Below are 12,608 nucleotides of genomic sequence, written 5' to 3'. Positions count from 1 at the left end.
ATTCCAGGAGACAGCAGATGATACTCAGGCAATGAGTCCCCATCACTTCCATGGAAAACCTGGATGGAGCCTCCTGGCTTTAGCCTGGACCAGCCCTGGATATGCAGACATTTGAGAAGTAGTCCACAGAATAAAAATTTCTCTCTCCTCTCCCTCTCTCCTCTCTCTCTCTCTCTCTCTCTCTCTCTCTCTCTCTCTCTCTCTCTTTCTCTCTCTTTCTTCTTTCTCTCTTCTCTCTCTCTCTCTCCTTCCCTATCTCTTTCCTTCCTCCCCTTTCACTCTCTCTCTCCCTGCCTTTCAAGTAAATCAAAGTTTAAAGAAAAAGAACAGGATGCTATTTAACCTGTGTCCCATATTTGAGTATCTGAGTTCAAACTTCAAGCCCTAGCTCCTTATTCAAGCCTCTATCCAACACTGACCCAGGGATGTGGCAGTAATGGTTCAAACAACTGGCTTCCTGACACTCACATGGAAGACCTGGACTGCATTTCCAATTGGTGGGCATCTGGGGAATGAACTAGAAGACAGGAGTGCTCTTCTCCATGTCCCCTACCTTTCTTCCTCTCAAACAAACAAAATATTAGTAAGAAAATCAGAAAGGAGGGAATTGTGCTTGTACCAGAACAGAACTGTCAGCTCTGCACAGCTTTAATTACAAAAAATAAAAACAATTTTGGAGGGGCCAGTGCTCAGTGTTTCATTTAATTAAAAAAAAATAACAGTAAAGTTAATTCTGTTTACAAGCAATGATTCTAGAGCAAATGAATAATGCAGCACTTTTATGTTTAAACCATCATGAATTTTGCAAGCTGTTGAGAGACTGCTCGAAAACATCTTTTTGATACTGTTTCCATGAGTACTTATGAAAAAGTAGACCTTTACTCTCGGTGCAGCTGAAGTAGCTATTCTCTTGGTACAAAGCTCCCTCTAACTGCTGACACACGCACCTTTCCAGGTGAGCCATCTGGCCTGAGTATCAACCTCCCCAGCAGAGGCCTGCCTGCTCTTTACTGCCCAATGGTTCCAGGCAATCCCAGTTCTCACTGTGTACATCTTTACAGGTGAAAGTCTGGAAGGAAAAGGTTTGGAATCTTGACACATTACTTCTCAAAGACTGCTCATCTTTGGCCTAAGACTGTCATCTTAGTCTTTGACTTGATGGAAAACAAAAATGCTGTTTTTAAGACATATTTAGAACACTGGATGGAATTTCCAAAAAGTAAAGTGGTCATAACTGAGAGTTACCTTTGGAGACTGAAACACTCAATTCAACTTACAACATGCTGTCATCTTCAATAGAGGGAAAAAAAAAAGAGGTGTCTTCATGGCTAGGCCAAACACCCACTCCTGTGCCCCATAACTTATATCAGAGTATCTGGGTTCAATACCCAGCTCCAGTCAGGATGCCAGCTTGCTGCCGTGACAGAGCCTGGTACACGGAAACGACACTTCAAGTGACTGGTTCCTACCACCACTTGGGAGGCTTGGATTCAGTTCCCCATTACTGGTTTGATCCCTGGCCCAGCCAGGAACCACCAAAGGCTTCCAGGAAGTAAACTAGTAAATGGGAGTATTATCTTTCTCTTTTTCTTTCTTCCACTCTCTCTCCTTTCCTCTGATTCTCTCTGTCCCCCTTTCTTCTTCCCTTTCAAGTAGACTTAAAAGAACACACACACAAACAATACTGTTGAAATGGGCCAAACAAAAACATTATAAATCATATTAATTTTCAGTTTATGCCAATGCTTACAGCAGAACAGCTTATTTAGAGAAAAGGAGATGGGTGGGGACCTCTGTGAGTATGTCAAGAGGAATTACTGGGTATTCCCAAGGGCTCTGAAGGTTGAGACCAGTAGTTTTTCATAATGTCTACCTTTCCTCCCAAACTAAAAGGCTTCCTTTTCCTTATTAAAGGCCTAGGTTTAAATGTATCTCTATGATTAGGATTTTTTTTTACTTTTTGGCTTAAGACAAAAGGGAAGAGAGGGCAAAAAGAATTTTCCTTGATTCAAGAGCTGGAAACGAAAAAAAAAAGGATTCTTTTTCACTTTTCTTTTTTTAATTGAAATCTCAAAAACAATGGAAGGTAAAAAGGACATGGAAGGCAAGTGTGGGCTGTGCTTTGTACACATGAACCATGGGAGGAGAAAAGGAGATACAGGGGTGTTAGTAGGGGCAGATGTTATTTGGGAAAACTAGTGATATTAACACGTAAAGCGGGACTGTATGCATGAAATTAAAAGTCTTACTAACCCTAAGGAATCCAATAATAGGCTAGTAAACTTTAAGGTTGTCTAGTTCCACCTGCAGGGGCAACAGTTGCTAAACCGATGACTTATCCTTAGATTATTTTTAAATTTTTTTTTTAATTGGAAAGGCAGATATACAGAGAGGAGGAGAGACAGAGGAAGATCTTCCATCCGATGATTCACTCCCCAAGTGGCTGCAACAGCCAGAGCTGAGCCAATCCAAAGCCAGAAGCCTCTTCGGGGGTCCCCCACGAGGGTGCAGGGGCCCAAAGCTTGGGCCATCCTCGACTGCTTTCCCAGGCCACAAGCAGGGAGCTGGATGGAAAGCAGGCATTAGAACCGGCACCCATATGGGATCCTGGCGCATGCAAAGGGAGGACTTTTGCAGCTATGCTACTGTGCCAAGCTCCTTAGAATATTTTTAAAATGTATTTCTCCTTAGATATTTCAAAATATCTCAAATTCAGCTGTTTTTAAATTGTTTTTTCAACTGCTCTAATTTTCAAAAAAAAATTTTTTTAATTTCAAGATGAATTTATTTGAAAGTCAGAGTTACAAAGAGAGAAAGGAGAGACACAGAGAGATCTTCCACCTGCTGGCTCACTCTCCATATGGCTGCATGACATCTTCCTTTGCCTTTCCCAGGGCCACATTAGGGAGTTAGATCAGAAGCAGAGCAGCCAAGACTTGAAATGGCATCCATAAGGGATGCTGGCATCTCAGGGGGCAACTTAACCCACTACACTGCTATGCCACAAAGTCAGTTCCTGCTAATCTAATTTCTTATTTTTTAATAAACTAAAATTTTAAATGTATTATTTTCTTACTATCTTAATTACATGTATTTATAGGATAATGATTCTGCACATATAAGCAAAATATGATAAAATCATGTTGATATTTTCATCCAATTAAAATTGTTTTTTATTTGTCTTCTATTTTATTTTTTTCCTTTTTTTCTCTCTTTTATTTTTAATTTAATGGTATAATTCCTTGGACTCTGGGATTTGCTCTACCCCCTTCCTATATTCCCTCCCCCCAACTTATTTCCCCCATATTATTACAATAATAGCATAGTACTTTATAGGCAGTCATAAGTCCATGATTCTGTTATTTAACTGGGTCCTGACATTGCTGGTACAGACAATGGCAGACAGTCCCTGCTGTTCTAATTTCGAACTAAACTTCAGAGCAGATCCTTTTTCCTTTATTCAAGTACAGTGTTTGTGTTTGTCCTTTAGTGAAAATAATTAATTATATTAAAATATTCTCATTTATTTTTTAAAAAAAATCTTGCATTTTAGATGTATTTAAAACACAAATACTGACTAACTCAGTTATGGGATATGTACTTCACGTTGATCTGGATAGATTTGTCAGTCTATCTGCACACCTTCATCTGGTCCATTTTATGAGTACTATTACAAATTTCCAAGAGGGTTAGCCAGGATTATGGTATGGCTTGTGGCCAGGAAATACAGTAAAATAACTGGTTCACAGGTGCATAGAATTATGACATTGGTTAGCTATATAAGAACTGATTCTTTAGCAAAATAAGCCTGTAGAAGAAAATGTTTTTAATTACAATAAAAATATTGTCCAAATAAAAGTCTAGATAGATATTCTGTAAAATCCTAATACTCATTCTTAATAGGCTTACTGATGATTCTTACTTTCTCCTGTTATTTTTCTATGAAATGACTTATTGTGGTGATTTAATTATACCTAAAAGATACAAAAAAAGGGACCATATAGTAACTGAAACAATAGAAAATAATCAACTAGGTGGCCAGTGCTGTGATATAGCATGCTAAACCTCTACATGATGTGCCGGCATCCCATGTGAGCACCAGTTCATGTCCTGACTGTTCCACTTCTAATCTATCTCCCTGCTGATAGCCTAAGAAAGCAACACTGGATGGCCCAAGTCTTTGGATCCTGCACCAATGTAGGGAACCCAGAGGAAGCTCCTGATATGATTGGCAGATTTTACAGAATGAGAGACAGACATCTTCCATCAACTGGTTTACTCCCCAAGTGGCTATAATGGCCAGAGCTGTGCCAATCCAAGCCAGGAGCTTCTTCCAGGTTTCCCACGTGGGTAAAGAGGCCCAAGGACTTGGGCCATCCTCCCCTGCTTACCTGTGCCACACGCAGGGAGTTGAATGGAAAGTGGAGCAGCCAGGACACAAACTGGCACCCATTTGGGATGCTGGCACGACAGGCAGAGGATCAGCCTGCTATGTCACTCTACCATACTGTCTTCCTTGGCCCCAATTTTGATCTTGCATATTAAAAGAGCTTTGTACAGTGGCAATATTGTAGCCAGGAGGTTTATCTGAGGCCTGACTATTACGAATTGAATATTAAAAGAACAGGGCTACAGAATGGACAAATTTTTAGATTTATGTGAAACAGGAAAGGACCTAAAAAACTGAACAAGGGCACAATTACTGCACCCTGGCCTAATTCCCTTTAAAAGCCATCTGGTTCAGCTTCAGACAGGAGACAGCATGTTACTGGCCAGTGAACTGTGTTGGTCTTCCACATCTGATTTCCACTTTGTCTTCCTCTGTAACAACAATGAAACAGACGCTAGCATTAACTTTAAAAGACTAACAGGAATGACAAAATGTGGAACTGTCTTTTCCCAGATTCACTACTTTCTCTGTGAAAGCGGAGGGAGAAAAGTGAAAGGAGAATAAAGTTTCCACCAAAAGGAATGGAAATGGTAAAGGAAAACAGAGACACCAGGTCGCCTCAAATACTGTGGGAGCCGCTTCAGTCGGGAATAACACGTTATATAATTTGAGTTTCATGAATCAGCAGTTTAGTCAGTAATTTACATGAATTTAAAAAGAGAGAAAAAAAGATGAAGACTGAAAAAGGTGAAGCGGCTTCTGAAACAAGGCAGGTTTGCAAAGTGTTTTCGTCAAATCCCACACAGAAAAACTGTTGGCAGGCAGATTGCCTTCTCTGAGGGCTCCTTACCACCTAACAGCCCTCCGGGGAAAAGCCAGCCCACCTTTCATTCTCCCCAACAGCCCTCCTCAAGTCCTCCCATGAAAGCCATATTTTCTTGTTAAAAGTCTTTAAATGTTTGAAAATCACTCTTTTTTTTTAAGATTTATTTATTTTTATTGGAAAGTCAGATATACAGAGAGGAGGGGAGACAGAGAAGATCTTCCGTTCATTGATTCATGCCCCAAGTGGCCGCAATGGCCAGAACTGAACTGATCTGAAGCCAGGAGCCTCTTCCAGGTCTCCCACATGGGTGCAGGGTCCCAAGGCTTTGGGCCATCCTTGACTGCTTTCCCAGGCCACAGGCAGGGAGTTGGTTGGGAAGCAGGGCCACCAGGATTAGAACTGGCACCCATATGGGATCCTGGCACGTGCAAGGCGAGGACTTCACTTTAGCCATTAGGCTACCATCTGGGCCCAATCATTCTGTTTTTTTAAAGACCCTTCCTAACAAAGAATTTGCAACATTTCCAAAAGACCACATAGTAATGGCAGACATTTAAAAAAATCCAATACCTATAATCATTGCATTTTGATCATAATCCTGAATAACTTCTAGGAAAGCCATCATGACAAACATTAACACCACCATGTGTCCAATCTAAACTCTCTCAAAATCATAGCAAAGGTAAGATCGTCAACAAGGGGGGAAAAAGCTATTTTCTTTATTAAAACTCAGGGAAGATAAATCTTAAAAATACATCCAAAGGACATTCTTGTCTCTCTTGTAGAAAAGGTGTTGTATTAGATGATGTTTGAAATAAGACAGCCTACAAATCTCGTAAGCACGCACCACTTAGGAGGCTAGGTTAACAGGCCTGTTTGGAAAAAGCAAGTTTTCCATTGCACAAATGTCTACGGGAGGTCTGAGCACTCCAGGCACAAGTGACACACCTACAGCCGTCAAGGGCTGCCTCTCACTGGCTGTGCAACCTTGGCTGATGTACTGCAACACTGCTCTGTCTCAGTTCACCTGTAAAAACGGGCATGAATGCCAGCTCTCAGCCTCAGAGAGACTCTGTGAGGAGCAGAGGAGTCTGTTGGGAAGCACCCTGTATCCATGAGAGGGTTAGGTGTCAGCTGCCTGCATAGAACTCCTGAACGCCACTAATACCTGTTGGGCCATAAAACCTAGCAGAGGAAAGCAAAGCTTCCTGGTTCCAGGCACTTCACACCTATTAAATCAGGCGTATGGCCTCATTTCATCACCTCCCAGGTGACTAAGTTTAAATCTCTACATAGCCAGACAGGAAGGGAGAAAGCCAGCATGATGTTGTGATTTGGACCTGCCATTTATAACCATAATGGCAAGCACCAGGTCCACTTCAGGTCTCTATCAATGTGGCTACACTGTCCCTTGGAAGAGGACACTTTTCTCTGCAGAAGTAGTCCCTGCATCTGCAAATCACAAAATGGACATCTGCAAGGCTGATCCCGTAACGCAGTCAGCAACAACAAACAGTAGTAAAATTACAGTACATTCTTATTTGGACGCATTACAAAAATATTCCATTTCGTAGAACATCTTCAGGACCCAAATGGACCTGTAAAAATCTAAAATCTAAATCTAAAAGAGATGTCATAAGACCTGCCCAAGAAATTAGGAACAAAGCTCCTTTCAAAAATGACATGAGGTTCCACACAGCGGCAGCGGAGGAGAAGGCGGAAGTTCAGAGGTAACTGCCGGGTACAACAGCAGACAAGACCATCTTACAGAAGCCAGGAGGGATCCGGCCCCAGACCTGCCTCGAACATGTCACATTTCCAGAACTCCAGACTTCCTTCCCCCAGGGACCGCAGGAGTGGCAGCTTATGGGAGGGGTGGCCAAGGGAGCCAGAAGGCACACCCAGTACTAAAATGTGCCCGAGACTTTCTCTAACGTCCCTGGAGTTCTGGCAATAAATTGTAGGGAACTTAAGTACAGACTGTAGCTGAATAGCCAGAACCGCTATCATTTATTATTTCGAGTTAAGAATTTATTTACAGAGCACTTAGGAAAAGTCCAGTAAGAGCTGAGTATCTGGTAAATAACAAAGACACTTTCCAGATTGGGGAAAAGCTCAACCCAGTGAGAAGGGAGAAAATTAAAACATACGGCAGTCTATTTTTTACCTTGACAACGGTTTTGAAATTGCAGGGCTCTGTATTTAGTCTTGCATGTCAAGTGCACCCTATATAGTCTCTTGGGCAGAATTGAAATCTTACTTGTGGTTCAGAAACCACCGTGCAAATTTAAGTGAAACCGTGTAAGTTTCAATAGGCAAATCTATTTTTTTTTCTTTCCCAGTAACCACCAGTGAAAATAAAATCTCAAAGCGCTTCCCCGTGACACACACTAATCCTAAAGCTGAGAATTTACAGAGCAGGATTCACATGAAATGGTTCAGAGAACTTGAACCAAGGCAGTCAAGTCTCGCCCTGCTGGTCGACTGACAACAGGTTAAGGATCCCTACGCCCGGCATTTCGCGGCCGCAGCTGACCCACACCCACTTCAGATAGGGTCTGCCACCCTTCCGCGTGCCCTGCTCCTCTAGGTCCTGAGACCGTGCGCGCGTTCACACTGTCCATTCACCGACACCCCTCGGTCGTTTAGGACTCGCCATGCAAAAGCTGAATTCACCTGGAGAAAACAAAGACCACAAACTCTCCGGGAGTCGGGAGCTCTGAGGCTTCCTGAGGACGACGCGGGAGAGTCACATTTGCTCCCGAAGGCGGCGGCAGGCGAGGCCCCGCCAGCCCTCGCCCCGCCCCTTTCCCCCTGCCCCGGGGTTCCGACTGCGGCCTCCACGGCGCCGACCCTCCCGCCCGTGCCCGCACCTACCCGGCGCCGCGGTGCTGCCTCCCGGCGCGGCGGGCGCGGAGCCGAGCGCGCCGGGTCTTCCTCCTTCCCCACAGGGCCGCCGGGCGCCGGCGTTTCCTCCCTGACGCGTCACGGCCGTCGGCAGCTCCTCCCGCGGAGTGCGCGGGACGGCTGAGGAGAACCCGGTGGCCAGCAGGGCTCTGAGGAAGGCGGCGGCCCCGCGCCGGGGAGGTGGGGAGTGAGGGAGCGTGAGTGCCCGGGACCCGCGGGCTGGCAGCGGCCCGTACCACGCGAGGGGCTGCCGGCTGCGCGCCCCCAGCTCAGGCCCGCACCCCCGGCCCGGAAACCAGCCCTGGTCTCTCTTCCCTGAATATCCCGCCAAAGGCCTGGCCGCCGTGCGCCGGCTGCCGGGATCACGCGATGAGCAAAGTTCAAGAGGACAAGGGGGGAAGCCTGTCTGGAGGCGCAGACGCCTTGGCTCTCCCCGCTGCTTAGCCCGTGGTGACCGCTGCCCCAGGCCCGAGACCTCCGTGGACCAGAGCGTGATCTACCCTTCCAGGTGCCGTTGGCATTTACAGGGAACCTGACGATGATCCCGAGGGGCATGAGGTTTGGTGTAACCGGGAAAGTCGGAGAAGTGAAACGAGAACCCAAGCAATTTAGGAGAACACCTACACTTCATTTGGTGTTGCTTAAAGTTTAACTACACTTTTTGATCAGCAGAGTTTGGGCCCCTTGTGTTTGTGCGTGGGCGAGAGTTTTCACAAATTGGCAGACACTGTAAACAGAAATTTCCCTTCCACAAATCTAGTTAGAGGTACTGTTACTTTGTGTTTTGTTTGCTTGTTTTGTTTTGTTTCTTATCATTCTCGTTCATCTTGTTTCAGCTACAGGAACGTATAGCTGCTTCTTAGGTTGTTCTTTGACAGAAGCTGCATGTTAGGGCTTTTCCTCTTTTTTTTTTTTTTTTTTTTTTTTTTTTTTTTTTCAGAAAAGAAAAAAAAGTGCAGGAAATAATTGAAAAACTGAGAATTATCTGATTCAGGGCCCTGCGTGGTAGCCTAGCAGCTAAAGTTCTCGCCTTGCACAGGGCACAGGTTCTGATCCCGGAGGCCACGTTTCCCATCCAGCTCCCTGCTTCTGGCCTGAGCAAGCAGTAGAGGACGACCTAAAGCCTTGGGACCCTGCACCTGTGCGGGAGACCTGGAAGAAGCTCCAGGCATCTGGCTTCGGATTGGCTCAGTTCCAGCAAAAGCGCCATTGCAGCCACTTGGGAAGTGAATCAGGGAACCAAAGATCTTCCTTTCTGTCTCTCCTCCTCTGTATATCTGACTTTCCAATAAAAATAAGTAAATCTTAAAAAAAAATTATCAGATTCAGTGGATTTGGCATAAAGATTTCAGAGTGGAATTTTTCTGGTTGTTGTCCTTGTCCCACTATAGGACTGTAATTTTAGGTTTCAGGTGGTATCACTTGAAGGTAGAACGGAAGAGCTAGAGTACTTTATGCATATCATGCTTCAGATTTTCATGCAAAATGTTCTACACTTGAGATCTTGTGATTCCTGAGAATTTGCAGCTAATCTATGAATAAATAAACTGTCAGGGCTAATTGGAGGAAGTGGGATGTATGTGTAATTTCCTTAATTTCAGGGAACATTTCCTTATATTTTAAAACAATATTGAAAGATTTGACCCTCAAATAAAGATAAGAATATTAATTTTAACATCAGTAATCATAATGTGGCCTTTTTGTTGAAAATGGATTGTGAATCCAAATAGTTTTTATCCTACCGAACTTAAGAAACAATGGCTTCATTAGTGTTTGGAAATGGGTATAGCACAGTAGATATAAATCAACACAACGCCCGTGGTCTTTTATATGCATTCACAAAGCAAACCACACAATGAGGCACAGAGAAGCTAGAGAAATTCCTCCATTGTAATCCAATAGAGTGATTAGTGAATCTCTTAATTAAAGCCATATTCACAGTGCTGAAAACCTTCTCAGACAAAAGCATGTTCTGTGTCAATAAACTCCAAGTAGAATGACATCATTCTTACTTTAAGAGACAAATATCTTGCTATCACCACATTTTAATTATTTTTAAGCATGTGGGAACCATTAAAAGATTTCTAGGATAAATTTGTCCTGCTATGTAGAACACACACACACACAAACCATCATTCATATGCATTTTGTGATGGTCAAGGGAAAAACTATATTCAAGAGACAAGAAGTTGGGTAGTTTTCAAGGGGGGGGTGCAGTAATGAAATTGCCTGATTTATTAAAAAAAGAGGTAATAGAAATATTCACAAACTATTAAAGTTTTTTTCACTCAAGATCATTTCATATTGTTTTGATTATCTGGAAGGTGAAGAGGAAGAGACTTTTCATTTGGTGGTTTAATCCCCAAATATCTGCAACACTCAGGGTTGGACCAAACTGAAGCCAGGAATCAGGACTCAAACTGTGGGTCCCCAACACGGGTGTCAGGGACCCAGCGACTAGAACTATCACCCACCGCACATTTTCATGAAGCTGGAGTCCAGGGTAGAGCTACGACTCAAGCCCAGTACTCCAATTTGGGCATCCCAAGTTGTATCTTTGGTTTGGTTTGATTCATTTATTTTTTATTGGAAAGTCAGCTATACAGAGAGGAGGAGAGACAGGAAGATCTTTCATCTGCTGATTTCACTTCCCAAGTTGCAGCAATGGCCAGAGCCTAGCCAATCCGAAACCAGGAGCCAGGAGCTTCTTCCAGGTCTCCCACACATATGAGTGCAGGTTCCCAAGGCTTTGGGCTGTCCTCGACTGCTTTCCCAGGCCACAAGCAGGGAGCTGGATGGGAGGCGAGGCTGCCAGGACAAGAACTGACGCCCATATGGGATCCCGGCGCATGCAAGGCAAGGACTTTTAACCACCAGGATACCATGCCGGGCCCTCCAAGTTGTATCTTAAACGTACCACCAAACATACACTGCAGCTAAAATCAACTTTTTAAAGCTATCACATTGATCACATCAACTTATTTGTGCAGATAGGAAATTTAGATTATATCCCCGATTTTCCATTGTGTTTCCAATTTTTTAGGTTTATGTTGCAAAAGAAAAGTTGTTGAATGTTCAACTAAATGACTAGCTGATGTTTATGCCTTTGTAAAATTTTCTTGGGGCCCTGCGCAGTGGCCTTCCATCTGAACTTTTAGTCACTAGTTTACCATGCCGGGTCCAATTTTTAAGAAATTTTTCATTTTATTTGAAAGACAAAAAGAGACTGAGAAAAGCAGAGACAGAGCTTCCATCTGCTGCATCACTCCCCAAATGCCCTTGGTACACACAGGGTTGGGTCAGGCTGAAGCTACAAGCCCAGAACTCCAGCTCTCTCAGGTGAATAGTCTCAAGTACTTGGACCATCTGCTGCCTTTAACAGGAAGCTGAATCAGCACCAGGGTACCCAGGACTCAAAAGAAACACCCTGGTATGGGAGCAGGCCTTCCAGCAACTTCCTAAAACTACCTAAGACCATTGTACAAAGCAAATGCCCCTAAAGAAATTTTCTGTCAGACTCTAGGTCCCACTAGCTTGTTTGAGAATCTGATTCTGCTTATTCATATGCAGCAAATACTTTGTTCATCTGTTGTGTCTATAGTTCAGAAACTGTGAGTACAAGCTCTGGATCAGAGCCAGCCAGGCTTAACACCTGGCTTTGCCACTTTCTGCTTTGGGCAAATTATTTCACCTCTCTGTGCATTGGTTGCATCAAGAATGTAAGTATGGTAACAGTCTTCCTCAGTAAAAGAGATAATGTGCTTATCTAGCGAAATTGCTTTGAGAGGGGCAGGACTGACAGCACGGAAAGTTGTCACCACTTCAGACACCTGCATTCCATGTGGGAGTGCCTATGATCAATTAGCACCTCAGCTTCCAGTCCATCTCCCAGATATCTGCACCTGTTACACAGCAGATAACAGCCCGAATAATTGGGTTCCAGCCACCCACCGGGGAGACCTGGATAGAGTTCCTGGCTCCTGGAGCTGGTTTGGCCCCAGCCCGGGCCGTTTTGGATTTTGGAGAATGCACAAGTAGATGAACAATCTCTATCTTTCTCACTCTCCATCTCTCTCTCCCTCGTCCTGTCTCTCTGCCTTTAAATAAAACTTCAAATAAAAATCACTGTGAAGATCAAAAGATGAGGATCAAAAGAACTTTATAGTGTGCCTGGAACATAGTAACAAATGACTGCTGTTATCATTGTCAAAGTTTGAATTTGTTTTCCAAAATTCGTGTGCTGGTGATTTGATTAAAACCCATTGTAGCAGTGTGAGATTGGGACTTATAAGTGATGATTTGGTGTGAGATCTTTGCACACAAAAATGGATTACTGTGTTATTAAGGGAGTGGGTCAGCAACTGGGAGGGTGGACCTGTTATTTGACTCAATTTTGCCCTAACACTCTCACCCTCCTTGATTAGTTCTGTTTTATGTCACATAAAAACATGCCAGGAAGGCCCTCAACAGAGAGCAGTTCCTTGA

At 43.8% G+C, this 12,608-nt stretch overlaps 1 protein-coding gene across 2 annotated transcripts in view; it reads right to left on the bottom strand.

Moving 5' to 3' along the window:
- Window positions 1-8,279, bottom strand: part of SGK3 (serum/glucocorticoid regulated kinase family member 3) — a 125,808-nt gene extending 117,529 nt beyond the window's left edge. For both annotated transcript variants that reach the window (XM_058668697.1, XM_004588026.3), the window contains exon 1: window positions 8,094-8,279. The gene's annotated coding sequence lies outside the window, so the exon portion shown is untranslated. The remainder of the gene's footprint in view (window positions 1-8,093) is intronic.
- Between the last annotated feature and the right edge of the window lie 4,329 nt (window positions 8,280-12,608).

The sequence above is a fragment of the Ochotona princeps genome, chromosome 9 (assembly GCF_030435755.1).
Source record: "Ochotona princeps isolate mOchPri1 chromosome 9, mOchPri1.hap1, whole genome shotgun sequence".
NCBI lineage: Eukaryota > Metazoa > Chordata > Mammalia > Lagomorpha > Ochotonidae > Ochotona > Ochotona princeps.
This window is presented reverse-complemented; position numbering and strand designations above follow the sequence as displayed.